General features: G+C 41.5%; 2 long non-coding RNA genes across 4 annotated transcripts; one reads left to right on the top strand and one right to left on the bottom strand.

Moving 5' to 3' along the window:
• The first annotated feature begins 2,977 nt into the window (after positions 1 to 2,977).
• Positions 2,978 to 5,652, top strand: LOC128436360 (uncharacterized). Of its 2 annotated transcripts, XR_008338039.1 has the most exons (5): positions 2,978 to 3,092; positions 3,430 to 3,612; positions 4,232 to 4,318; positions 4,990 to 5,137; positions 5,374 to 5,652. It is a non-coding gene; the product is annotated as an uncharacterized LOC128436360 (long non-coding RNA). The 2 variants fall into 2 exon arrangements; XR_008338038.1 differs by having other exon boundaries at positions 4,232 to 5,137.
• Positions 5,653 to 6,750: 1,098 nt separating this feature from the next.
• Positions 6,751 to 9,776, bottom strand: LOC128436362 (uncharacterized). 2 transcript variants are annotated; one of them, XR_008338043.1, is made up of 5 exons: positions 9,674 to 9,776; positions 9,084 to 9,266; positions 8,378 to 8,464; positions 7,559 to 7,706; positions 6,751 to 7,324 (listed from the first exon to the last, which is right to left on the bottom strand). It is a non-coding gene; the product is annotated as an uncharacterized LOC128436362 (long non-coding RNA). The 2 variants fall into 2 exon arrangements; XR_008338042.1 differs by having other exon boundaries at positions 7,559 to 8,464.
• Positions 9,777 to 11,437: the final 1,661 nt, after the last annotated feature.

The following is an 11,437-nucleotide window of genomic DNA, read 5'->3' as shown; positions in this document are numbered from 1 at the left end:
ACCAATGGGTTTCCACCGTGAGTCCTGACCGAGGCACGGCATCAAGCTATGTGAAGAGGAAGTGAAACTTTCTGACACTGACATCGAGTTGTTTGTTAGTGAGGTGGAGGTGAAGAGCGACTTTATGGGACAGCAGTGATGTCACTAATAAAGAAAATACACTGATACTCTGCCGCTGCTGCTGTGTATAACACAATGTGGGAGATCAGAAATCGCTGAACCCTCGCTTCCTCCTCATCCTTCCATTCGCATTCACAAATCGTGCAGAACCCCGCATCGGTGTCACGGCAGTATTTATCCATTTAGAGCATCGGACCGATTCCCTCACATCAGTGGATCCTTGCCTCCACTCTGGGATATTATTTGGAAAGTTTCTACATTTCTTGTTAGTGATCTCCTGTGCGCTCTATGCGCTCTGCGCTGGGTGGCTCTGCGCGCTGGGTCGCTATTACATGTGTAGCGGGTCAGTTCTTAATAAAGTTTTATACTTTTAGCAGTGTCATTTTCCCCGCTCTGGATGTGTTAATTAACCTGACAGGACGGCAACTCCTATAGGCTGCAAGGAGGCGGAGGAGTTTATTTAGGGACACCTTAGCACTCTCCCTTGTCCTCTCTCTCTCTCTCCCCACTGCCGGTCCTGTGGGTGTGTGCGGAAGTTTAGCGTGAGCGCAGCACGTGTGGTCGCAATTGTTTGTCGCAGTAAGTTGCTGGAAGTTATATAATGTTAACGGCGATCACAGAGAAAGTGTCCGCAAATTGTAACTGAAGTTTGTCCTTAGAGCCCAGCGTGAAGCTGTGTCTGTGTGCGACTGTGACGGCGTCACCGTGGATGCACGCTGTCCCTGCTTTATTTTAATGAATTAAAAGTATGAGATAAGGATGTGTTTTTATGTTTGTAAATGTTTTTAAATATTATAAATGTGTTTAAATTGTGTGACCTAACTATAACATGTTTGTTTTATAGGGCTGCCTCCAGCTAAATAGTTACGGTCACGGTTTTTTCCCACTTTAGATTTTATTTAGATTATTTGGTTTGATTATTTGTTTCTTTGTGTTTTGTTTTGTTCTATTGCAAGGTGCAATATATATGGTTGACTGGGACTGTGCAATTCAGCGGTAGTGACTTTAATGGTGGTGAATTATTGGCTCCATAAAGTAGAGGCCCTCTTTTGTCATTTTGTTGTTGTATATCGTTTGCAGTGATTTTCTTAAAGTGTGTTGTGTTTGGTTTTTAATGCATGATATTTCAGCATTGTACAATTGGGTCTGGAGCCTCTAATTTCTCTCTATTTTAAACTGTCATTTATATCAAGTCCAGGCCAGCCTTTCCAACCTTTGCACATGTCACTTTACTGTTTGAGCAGTCTGTTTTAAATCATTTGCATTTATTAAATAAATTGTATTTTGTATTGATATCTCAGCCTCCCGTCCCGTCTTATTCTGGATACTTGTTGAACCGAATTGACATTAACTGTCATCTCTGAACCATTTTTAATCACTACACATGCTTGCATTGTTACGATTCTTAAAGTGTGCTATGGTTGTTTAATGTATGATATATTAATGTAATGAACCGACTGATAACTGTCATGCTCTGAAATCTACATCAGTAATGGACAACAAAACCAGTATTAGTATTTCAGTAGCTGCATTTCATTTACCGTAATCATTCAGTATACGTTGTTCAGAATATCACATCAACACAGGGAACCAAGGTTTTGGTAAAGAGGAGTTTAATTTATAGGAACTGACTGTCATCATGCTGCTATTACCTTAAATTACATTGTACAGTATTTGGGATTATGTTGAATTTTATTTAAAACAATAATAAACAGACAAGTTAATTTACATGACAATTGTTTACAGTGCGGAAGTTACACTGTAACAGACTGCGTCACACTCGCGCTGTGGGTTTTGTGCGGTGTCCTCGCCGCCGGTCTACGGGGAGTATAAAGCGAGCGCACGGACGGAAGTTGCATCCGCGCAGGACATCAGCTCCTGTGGGAACACACGAGCAAAGCGGAAGCGCATTGCTCCGCGCCCGTCAGCCCGTGATTCTGCTTTCTCCGCTGGTTGTGTATGCTCCGTTCAATGAAGGGGTTCGGGGTAAATGATGATCTTCATAGCATTTAATCATGTTCGGGGAAACACTCGGGGATATTGAAACTCCAGGAGAACCGCAGGGAACTCTAAAGTACGGGACACATATTTTAACATTTAAATATAATATGTCATTAATATCGTTTAAAATCATTTCCCAGTGTGTTTCCCCGAACTATGCCCCGAAACCATCGGTGCCGAACGCGATCGCAGCCGAAGTGAACAGCGCCACTGAGTTCAACCCAGTCTCATCAGAAAACGTTCAATGGCAACGTTGGTCCACTTGGAACGACGTTACCATCTCACAATCTGGCCTCTCAGATTGTGAGATGGTAACATTTAGTCCTCCCATTGTTTTGCATTGGCGTGTTCTCACGTCACGTGACTCTCAAGCTCCCGTCTGCGGAGAGGAAAACATGGCGGAGATTCCTTGTTTTTTCAGATAAAAATATAATTTTGTAACTTAGTTTGGGCATAAAAATACATTCTGACACCATTTCTAGCGAGAAATGTGCTCTTTGCTTCCACAGTCTTCAGCCAGTTCGTGCTTATGATAAATATTTTAATAGTTATCACGCATGTGTTTATCGTTGCTATGACGGTTGCCATGCCACCACAGCGCAGCGTGGTGTTTAAATCACAGTCCCTGCGTGGTGTCCTTCAGTGATCGTGAATGTTATTCTTGTTATATAATAGTAATATTTGAGGCTAGATAACATCTCTAATGAGAAGGAACCTGCGAGTCTGTTCATACCGAGGCCGGCCCGAGTGCGCGAGCCGAGCGGCCCCGAGCGGCCCGAGCGGCCCGAGCGGCCCGAGTGCGCGAGCCGAGCGGCCCGAGCGGCGCGAGCCGAGCGGCCCGAGTGCGCGAGCGGACATGACGTGTGGCTGTCGTAAAAACCCTATTTGTAAACAACCAGTCCTTTTAACTCGGGGCTGCGTCATAAACACGGCGCGCTTGGAAGACCACGATGTCATCTTCCTTCTGTCAGGTAAGTAGTTTATTGTTTTTAAAGATCGTTACGATCTAGGTTTACAGTCCGAGTGCGGAGAGAGTCCGTCAATCCACACTATGGACGCTGTTCATCAGCCAATACGCCATTGTTAGCCACATGCTACATCATTGAGGGACGCTACAATATAAATATAAACATGAATTTGATTTATGAATGCTTTAGATTAATAAGGAGTGTATTTCTCTACCATTACTCCACAATATCAGGTCAATTTGGTTTAATGTATAGTATGCACTATGACAATAATGTTTCCATGTTATGGAGTTGCGATTCATTTTATAAAACAATTGCTATGTTCTGTTTTTTAATCAAGGAGGATCCCAGTGAAGCTACAGGAGTTTCATTAACGTCAACAACTTGGACCGAACGGTTTGTTTTGCTTGATGAAGAGCAGGAAGGGCAGCCTGGAGAGAAAGAGAAGCCGGGTTGAGCCCACTACCATCATCCACGTACCACGAGGAAGATGAGGGAGAGAAATGATCCTACCATTAAAGAGGTACTTTTAAGTTACATACCAGAAACACCATTTTATATAATGTGCTAAATATACATTTTATTACATCCCCAAAGTACGCTTGCTGAAATACAAGTTTATATCACACTGAAAGAATTTTGATCAATCATGCTTCCCTGCTGTGATTGTTTAACTGGGAAAACAACTTTTTCCACAGGAAGGCAAGTAAATTTAAGGAATACATGTGCAAAGTTTTCCTCTGTTATGTATAATGATGACCCCCATCAAACATAATGTTAGCAATATTTACACCTTTTAATTTATACTGATTATTTCTGTCTACATGTGTGAATTTGCCTTCATTAGTTTCAGAAAAGAGCGATGATGTATCGGTCAGTGGGCGGCAGCACGAGACTCCGCAAACTAGTCTGTAAGCAAAGCAGACGAAGGCATCGAGGTTGCGGCCTGCCATCATTGTTATTTTTGCTTAAAGGGCCGAATATGTTTCATGCAGGAATATTAGCATTTCCCTTATATCTACCAAAACTGCTTGTTTCCCAGACTGCAGTTTTGTTTTGATCCGATGTGGTGTGCAAATACAACCGTATCTGCAATGGGTTGTGGGGCATTAACATTTGTAACTCTAATTTTGTTTTGACAGACTGTGAAAAGAACGTTGAGAACATCACCACTCTACAGGAAGACACAGTCCAGTAATGGGTGTCAGTTTTTCAGTAGTGAACGACAGGTACTGTGGAAAAATGTGTGTCATTGTTGTACAATGTCCTTTGACTCTGTTTACACAAGGTTAACACAAAAAGGTTTGATTGTAAACTGATATTGGTATGAATTCATGTTATTCTCCTCTTCACAAGAAACAAACAATCCAAATTACCTGCAGAAAGCCCTTGATGGACGCTTCAGCTGCATCGTCAGACTGGCCAGACAGCAAGATGCCAACTTTAATGCCAATTTATTTGTGTAACATTCTGTGACCAAATGTATAGATAACTTTTTGTAGATTGTAAAAAAGATAACCCATTTATTAAAAAAAAACTACACTAGAATTACCGCACTGCGTTGTATGACTCCGCTAACCAGTGCAGTGTCCGTCTACATATTTCTACATATTTTCTCTCATATAAATGACACTGTGTCTCTTGACAACTGAAACCATAAGATGAGGTCAGTGTGGCCTTGACCTTTTGACTTTAACACAAATACACAGTTAGACAATCCGAAAACATACAGTTATGCCAAAATATATTTTGTTTCACATTCTAGATGGCATAAGCAGAGACATCAACTCAGGAAAAATATTTCTGTAGAAAAGAAAGCCCTGTACGTGTGTACGTATGTATACATACACACGTACAAACGCACTATTGAGACGTTTTGTTTTTTATCATATATTCTCAGGAAGGACTGATGCATTTACTGAGACGGGACGTGAGGGCCTACTCTGCGTGCTCAGAGTTCAAGCCCAGCAGGCTGCAGCGGGCCTGACATATTCCGGAACAGCAGCACAGTCTTTGGATGACTCCTCTGAAGATGAAAACATGGCGAGGTACTTCTCCACTGATGAAGAACTGTGAGGGCTGTGATTAGCTACACTCTCTTGCTACAAGGCTACTCTTGCTACTCCCTGGCAGCCTTAGGAAGGCATTAGCTTGCTGTTGGGTAGCTGTTAGCTTCAGCATTTTTAGTTTTTAGCGGCCTGTGTGACGTTTATGTTTAAAACCAAAAAATCAGAGGGAACCATCTTCATAATTTAACACTATGGTTTATTTGTGTGTCCTTCAGTTCTTCTCAAGAGAAGCAGTACAGGTGTGCCTCAGCTCCACAGTCCCTCCTGCAACCTCCGCTCCTGATGCTAACCTCATGTCTCCATCACACCAAGCAGCAGACCTGGATTGACAGACCTTTCTCCAGAGCTGCCCCCTCCCTCTGAAACCCCCCTCTCCAAAACACTATTTGTGTAGTTTTTAAAGTATTTTTTGCATGAGAATTGTTGATCATAACATTTCCAGCAGATGCCTTAATGTAATGTTTGTGCACAATAAATTACATTGATCATAACATATTGGTATTTCCTTGCACTTCTACACCATGATATTGTCAGATAAGATGCTGATTACATTAAAGCAGTGAATGCTCTGCTTTAAGCAACATAAACACACAATGATCCAATGGATCGGAAGTAGAATGGGCACATTACATTCTGTAGAGAATGCCTCAGTAATTGAAGTCAGAAAATAACTTTCTTTATCTGAGGTTCCAGTCATTTATAGTCACAGCAGAGCACACAGGTCTGGTTGTCTAGGGACACTCATATCATATTGTTTAAGATGTGTAACATCAAGTTTGTGTATCAGTGCAAAATACATACCGTCATTAGTCAAGAGTTCACTCTCTTGTTTACACTAAATTTAGGTGACCCAGATGTTTCACAATGCATCTGATAAGGTCTTATGAGAAACATTCTTAACATTAAAGAAATCAACACAGAGGATAGCAGTAGATGTTTGACTTCAATCCGTAGCTGATAATCAGCGGCCTGACTTATTCAAACACATTAATACTACAATGAATGAGGCAGGGGTTTTCCATCAGAAATCATTTCTGGGACATTAATTTAAAAGATCTCCAGTATAAGTAAATGTGTTTTAAAATTGGTTTACATCCAAGTGAGAGGCTGTCCCATCACATGGATTTAAGACATATATATTGTTTGTATAAGCTGTCCCTCAGTTAAGTACTTGCACTTCTTGAAAAGCTCTATATAAATAAGATGTATTATTGTTTATACATTGCTTTATACATGTTTTCCTAAAAGTCACTGTAGATACAGAAACAACAGTATGGTTCAGGTGACAGTGAGTGGAATGTGAAGGTAATTCCAATGAGCTCAAGAGAAACCTAATGTGACGACATAGTTGATTTCTGATAGATAATCCCTGCCTCATTCATTGTGGTATTAATGTGTTTGAAAAAGTCAGGCTGCTGATTACCAGCTACTGATTTGAGTCAAACATCTATTGCTATCCTCTGTGTTCATTTCTTTAATGTTAAGAATGTTTCTCATAAGACCTTATCAGATTGCATTGTGAAACATCTGGGTCACCTAAATTTAGTGTAAACAAGAGGGTGAACTCTTGACTAATGACGGTATGTATTTTGCACTGATACACAAACTTGATGTTACACATCTTAAACAATATGATATGGGTGTCCCTAGACAACCAGACCTGTGTGCTTTGCTGTGACTATAAATGACTGGAACCTCAGATAAAGAAAGTTATTTTCTGACTTCAATTACTGAGGCATTCTCTACAGAATGTAATGTGCCCATTCTACTTCCGATCCATTGGATCATTGTGTGTTTATGTTGCTTAAAGAAGAGCATTCACTGCTTTAATGTAATCAGCATCTTATCTGACAATATCATGGTGTAGAAGTGCAAGGAAATAGCAATATGTTATGATCAATGTCATTTATTGTGCACAAACATTACATTAAGGCATCTGCTGGAAATGTTATGATCAACAATTCTCATGCAAAAAATACTTTAAAAACTACACAAATAGTGTTTTGGAGAGGGGGGTTTCAGAGGGAGGGGGCAGCTCTGGAGAAAGGTCTGTCAATCCAGGTCTGCTGCTTGGTGTGATGGAGACATGAGGTTAGCATCAGGAGCGGAGGTTGCAGGAGGGACCGTGGAGCTGAGGCACACCTGTACTGCTTCTCTTGAGAAGAACTGAAGGACACAAACAAACCATAGTGTTTCATTATGAAGATGGTTCCCTCTGATTTTTTGGTTTTAAACATAAACGTCACACAGGCCGCTAAAAACTAAAAATGCTGAAGCTAACAGCTACCCAACAGCAAGCTAATGCCTTCCTAAGGCTGCCAGGGAGTAGCAAGAGTAGCCTTGTAGCAAGAGAGTGTAGCTAATCACAGCCCTCACAGTTCTTCATCAGTGGAGAAGTACCTCGCCATGTTTTCATCTTCAGAGGAGTCATCTAAAGACTGTGCTGCTGTTCCAGAATATGTCAGGCCCGCTGCAGCCTGCTGGGCTTGAACTCTGAGCACGCAGAGTAGGCCCTCACGTCCCGTCTCAGTAAATGCATCAGTCCTTCCTGAGAATATATGATAAAAAACAAAACGTCTCAATAGTGCGTTTGTACGTGTGTATGTATACATACGTACACACGTACAGGGCTTTCTTTTCTACAGAAATATTTTTCCTGAGTTGATGTCTCTGCTTATGCCATCTAGAATGTGAAACAAAATATATTTTGGCATAACTGTATGTTTTCGAATTGTCTAACTGTGTATTTGTGTTAAAGTCAAAAGGTCAAGGCCACACTGACCTCATCTTATGGTTTCAGTTGTCAAGAGACACAGTGTCATTTATATGAGAGAAAATATGTAGAAATATGTAGACGGACACTGCACTGGTTAGCGGAGTCATACAACGCAGTGCGGTAATTCTAGTGTAGTTTTTTTTTAATAAATGGGTTATCTTTTTTACAATCTACAAAAAGTTATCTATACATTTGGTCACAGAATGTTACACAAATAAATTGGCATTAAAGTTGGCATCTTGCTGTCTGGCCAGTCTGACGATGCAGCTGAAGCGTCCATCAAGGGCTTTCTGCAGGTAATTTGGATTGTTTGTTTCTTGTGAAGAGGAGAATAACATGAATTCATACCAATATCAGTTTACAATCAAACCTTTTTGTGTTAACCTTGTGTAAACAGAGTCAAAGGACATTGTACAACAATGACACACATTTTTCCACAGTACCTGTCGTTCACTACTGAAATTCTGACACCCATTACTGGACTGTGTCTTCCTGTAGAGTGGTGATGTTCTCAACGTTCTTTTCACAGTCTGTCAAAACAAAATTAGAGTTACAAATGTTAATGCCCCACAACCCATTGCAGATACGGTTGTATTTGCACACCACATCGGATCAAAACAAAACTGCAGTCTGGGAAATAAGCAGTTTTGGTAGATATAAGGGAAATGCTAATATTCCTGCATGAAACATATTCGGCCCTTTAAGCAAAAATAACAATGATGGCAGGCCGCAACCTCGATGCCTTCGTCTGCTTTGCTTACAGACTAGTTTGCGGAGTCTCGTGCTGCCGCCCACTGACCGATACATCATCGCTCTTTTCTGAAACTAATGAAGGCAAATTCACACATGTAGACAGAAATAATCAGTATAAATTAAAAGGTGTAAATATTGCTAACATTATGTTTGATGGGGGTCATCATTATACATAACAGAGGAAAACTTTGCACATGTATTCCTTAAATTTACTTGCCTTCCTGTGGAAAAAGTTGTTTTCCCAGTTAAACAATCACAGCAGGGAAGCATGATTGATCAAAATTCTTTCAGTGTGATATAAACTTGTATTTCAGCAAGCGTACTTTGGGGATGTAATAAAATGTATATTTAGCACATTATATAAAATGGTGTTTCTGGTATGTAACTTAAAAGTACCTCTTTAATGGTAGGATCATTTCTCTCCCTCATCTTCCTCATGGTACGTGGATGATGGTAGTGGGCTCAACCCGGCTTCTCTTTCTCTCCAGGCTGCCCTTCCTGCTCTTCATCAAGCAAAACAAACCGTTCGGTCCAAGTTGTTGACGTTAATGAAACTCCTGTAGCTTCACTGGGATCCTCCTTGATTAAAAAACAGAACATAGCAATTGTTTTATAAAATGAATCGCAACTCCATAACATGGAAACATTATTGTCATAGTGCATACTATACATTAAACCAAATGACCTGATATTGTGGAGTAATAGTAGAGAAATACACTCCTTATTAATCTAAAGCATTCATAAATCAAATTCATGTTTATATTTATATTGTAGCGTCCCTCAATGATGAGCTAAGCGTCTTGAACTGGTTTCAACAACAATGTATTCACCTCCCAGGTAGCACAGGCTACCGTGGGCTGAAGCATGTGGCTAACAATGGCGTATTAGCTGATGAACAGCGTCCATAGTGTGGATTGACGGACTCTCTCCGCACTCGGACTGTAAACCTAGATCGTAACGATCTTTAAAAACAATAAACTACTTACCTGACAGAAGGAAGATGACATCGTGGTCTTCCAAGCGCGCCGTGTTTATGACGCAGCCCCGAGTTAAAAGGACTGGTTGTTTACAAATAGGGTTTTTACGACAGCCACACGTCATGTCCGCTCGCGCACTCGGGCCGCTCGCGCCGCTCGGGCCGCTCGGGCCGCTCGGGCCGCTCGGGCCGCTCGGGCCGCTCGGGCCGCTCGGGCCGCTCGGGCCGCTCGGGCCGCTCGGGCCGCTCGGGCCGCTCGGGCCGCTCGGGCCGCTCGGGCCGCTCGGGCCGCTCGGCTCGCGCACTCGGGCCGGCCTCGGTATGAACAGACTCGCAGGTTCCTTCTTATTAGAGATGTTATCTAGCCTCAAATATTACTATTATATAACAAGAATAACATTCACGATCACTGAAGGACACCACGCAGGGACTGTGATTTAAACACCACGCTGCGCTGTGGTGGCATGGCAACCGTCATAGCAACGATAAACACATGCGTGATAACTATTAAAATATTTATCATAAGCACGAACTGGCTGAAGACTGTGGAAGCAAAGAGCACATTTCTCGCTAGAAATGGTGTCAGAATGTATTTTTATGCCCAAACTAAGTTACAAAATTATATTTTTATCTGAAAAAACAAGGAATCTCCGCCATGTTTTCCTCTCCGCAGACGGGAGCTTGAGAGTCACGTGACGTGAGAACACGCCAATGCAAAACAATGGGAGGACTAAATGTTACCATCTCACAATCTGAGAGGCCAGATTGTGAGATGGTAACGTCGTTCCAAGTGGACCAACGTTGCCATTGAACGTTTTCTGATGAGACTGGGTTGCTGAGTTACATGGGGGCGGGCGTGAATGTTACGGGGTCAATTCTGAATAAAGTTTTATAGTTTTGGCAGTATTATTTTCCCCGTTCTGCTGATGTTTTAATTTACCTGACAGGACGGTGATTCCTATAGGCTGCGGGAAGTCGGCGCAGTCTATTTAGGGACACCGTAGCTCTTCCCTTCTCCCCCTCTCTTATTGTGTCCGTGACATTAAGTTAAGTTGTCTTTTCCTGTTTTAGTAATTGTTCTCAAGACAATAAGGACGGGGTGGGTCCCTGCTTTATTTGAATGAATTAAAGGTATGACATAATGATGTGTTTAATGTTTGTAAATGTTTTTGAAACATTTTGATAAACTGGTTCAAATTGTATGACCTAAATACAACATGTTTGTTTCTGTTGAGTTGTGTTGCACTATTGCTGCAGCTACCGTTGCATTCGGAGGAAAGAATAAATGATGGCGTTATCTTTAGCCGTTGTTGGCGTATTTATTAACAGGCTGCTGACACATCAGTCTCACGGTCAGAGCTACTTTAACTGACACACTAACATATAGCAGGTTGGCTCTTATAGCCTGTACCTTGGCGCCATCCTGTGGCGTAACCATATATACATATTACAATACAGCATTACATATACATCTGAGTACATAATGAATATATCTCAACACCCCCACTTGTACTCAGGTTGCTATACTTCAAGCAAAAGAAACACAGGAAAACAGAATGAATGTGAACCTCTGTCATACACATATCAATCTCCAAAAAGAGCATTTGCAAACTTCTTCAGTTTCAACTTATTTACAGGTTTGGTCATTACATCAGCAACCATGTCATCAGTAGAACAATACATCAAAATCACCCTTCCCTCAATCACAGTTGACCTGATAAAGTGGTACTTTATGTCAAAGTGTTTACACCTCTGTCTGTGTACAGGGTTTTTG

The sequence above is a fragment of the Pleuronectes platessa genome, unplaced genomic scaffold (genome assembly GCF_947347685.1).
Source record: "Pleuronectes platessa unplaced genomic scaffold, fPlePla1.1 scaffold_34, whole genome shotgun sequence".
In the NCBI taxonomy this organism is placed as follows: domain Eukaryota; kingdom Metazoa; phylum Chordata; class Actinopteri; order Pleuronectiformes; family Pleuronectidae; genus Pleuronectes; species Pleuronectes platessa.
This window is presented reverse-complemented; position numbering and strand designations above follow the sequence as displayed.